This window comes from Elephantulus edwardii, unplaced genomic scaffold, assembly GCF_000299155.1.
Source record: "Elephantulus edwardii isolate Elephantulus edwardi_28Jun2011 unplaced genomic scaffold, EleEdw1.0 scaffold00419, whole genome shotgun sequence".
NCBI lineage: Eukaryota > Metazoa > Chordata > Mammalia > Macroscelidea > Macroscelididae > Elephantulus > Elephantulus edwardii.
Window position 1 is genome coordinate 685,188 of NW_006400169.1, and position 2,657 is coordinate 687,844.

Genomic DNA, 2,657 nt, shown 5'->3' on the forward strand with positions numbered 1-2,657 from the left:
TTACTAATCAGTTGTAATCTCACTGTAGTGGCAAAACTCCTGCCCCAAAACACAGAGAAATCGTATTTATGGTGAGTATCTAGAAATATCATGAATAAGGCTTATAGCTATGTTTAAAAAAATGTAATTACTCTCTGCTTTTTAATTTGTATTCAGTATATATAGACTGAAGGCATTATCAATTACACTGGGGGGAAAACCCAAAGGAACATAATCATTGTACATAATCAATGTAATCACTCTGGGCACAAAACTGAGCACATAAAAAGGAAAATTGTGTCCCAAGTTTTTTAGAAAGATTCATCTACCTCAAATTAGCTAGTTCATAAAAATAGGCATCATCATCACAAGCTATGTAAAACTATAAAATTCAGTTAATGGTGAAGCAAGCCTGGATTTGCCCAGTGCTGAAAGCCCACTGACAGTCACATTTTGAAGATCATTCAGTATTTTAAAGATCATTCAGTGCAATTTCTCTCCACCAAGCAGAGAGCATTCTAGAAGGGGTAAGGCCTTCCCACCACCCACAAGGCTAGGCTGGCTTGTGGTCACACTTGATTCCGCAGGCGGGTCAATATCTGGGACAGCTCGTCCTCCTGCTCGGTCCCACTGAGCCCACCTGGCCCTGGGGCAGCTCCATGTTGAGATTAAGGTTGGTCTTGATGACCATATCCTGGAGCCGCAAACCCACTTGGTTCTGGGGAGTGGTCAGCATCATTGTGTCTTTGCATCTGCTGTGTCTACATGTCCAGCGTCTAACACTGGTGCTAAAATTTGTCCATCAGCAGACATCTTCTCCAGATTCATTGTTCAATGTCGCATCCAGAGATTTTGCATCCAGTCCATTGACTTGGCCACCTTACCCATTATCACACGGTCTGGACTCTGGCAGCCACTGCATCCACGTGTGCACTCCTCAGGATATTCACTGCCTGATTCTTCTGGTGGATGGCATTTTCATTGTGTATGCTTGCCACTTCCATGTTTCCTTTAGAATGACCTTTTTAATCTTGACCTTCTCAGCCTTTTCTCCTCATCACACTTTTTGAAACTCCTGCTCAGTTCCTCGGCTCAATTCCTCAGTTAAACTTGAGGTTGAACAAGTGTTTCTCCATGTTGGACATGACCCAGTCGTTTCTCCAGGTCTGTGATTAGGGTTGATTGCAACCTGAGGAAAGATAAGGATCTAAAGCTGGTGCTCGGATTTGTCCATCAGGGCAGTTTCATTATTCAATGTTGCATCCATGGACTTTACCACCTAACAGACATATATAGAGCACATCATCCAACAATACAATGCACATTCTGCTCCAATGCCCATGGGACATTATCCAAAAGAGACTATATTTTAGATCACAAAGCAAACTTCAATAAAGTTAAAATGGTTGAAATCACACAAAGCAACTTTTCTGACCACAACAGTATGAAACTTTTGCTGTTGTTGTTAAGTGTCATCGAGTTGACAACTTGTAGTAACCCTATGAACAAATGACGTAAGTCATGTCCTATCCTGGGCCATCTTCACAAACTCTGATATGTTCCATTCCGTTTTTACAGTCACTGTGTCAATCCGTCTTGGTGAGGGTTTCCTTTCTTTCTCTGATCTTTCACCGTTCTCAGCATTAAGTCCTTTCCTAATAACTGATGCCTCCTGACAACATGCTCAAAATATGTAAGACAAAGTTTCACCATCTTTGCCTCTAAAAAGCACCCTGTTTGGACTTCCTCTACATTAGATTTGTTTGTTCTTTTGGAATTCCATAGAATATTCAGTTACTGTTCTAAGTGTGAAACAAGATAGCAATAATAGATTTGTACACTGATGTTCATAGAAGCATTATTCACAATCAAAAGAACATGGTAACAACTCAAATGCACATCAACAAGCAACTAGATTGAGAAATTGTGGTAGACCTGAGCTGCACAAGTTTTTCAATGGCTGCTTTGTGGTAAGTTGATCTCGAGAATTTTCTTCCCATGCAACTCTGGGTAGACAAAACCCTACAAACTTGCAGTTAGAAGTCAAGTTTGTTAACTGTTTGCTTCACCAAGAGGCTCTGTAATTACAATTGTTGTGATCAAAGGATTCCTACTTGTGGTGGCTTTGCAGAGTTTTTAAAGCTGTGACGGTTCAGAAACACGTCATTAGCCTTTTCTTTCAAGTTGCCTCTAAGATTGATTTGAACCACCAACTTTTCAACTGTCACTCAATCATCTAACCATTTGTGCCACCCAGGCAGAAGCTCCGTTGTTGATAGGTGCTGTTGAGTTTGACCCACAGCAACCCTATAAATAACTAATCTGAATACTGTCCTTTTCCATGCCATCCTCCCATAGTCTTTGACATGCTCAAACCCATTGCTGTTGTCCCCACGTCACATACTTTGAGCATGTGGCTTTAGTTGTTGTTAAGTGACATTGTGTCACTGTGGTTCATAGCAATCCTATGTACAATAATTCTGAACCCTGCTATATCCTGAACCAGTCTCACTATCTCAAACACACCTACCTCCATTACCTCAGTTGCTGTGCCAATCTATCTCATCCAGGGTCTTCTTCTCCTGCATTGTCTCTCTACCCTTCCAAGCATGATATCCTTGTCCAAGGAATAGTCCCTCCTGGCAACATGCCCAAAGGATGTAAGACAGAGCATCAAA

At 41.4% G+C, this 2,657-nt stretch overlaps 1 pseudogene; it reads right to left on the reverse strand.

Moving 5' to 3' along the window:
• Positions 1 to 548: 548 nt before the first annotated feature.
• Positions 549 to 1,124, reverse strand: LOC102863645 (annotated as a pseudogene).
• Between the last annotated feature and the right edge of the window lie 1,533 nt (positions 1,125 to 2,657).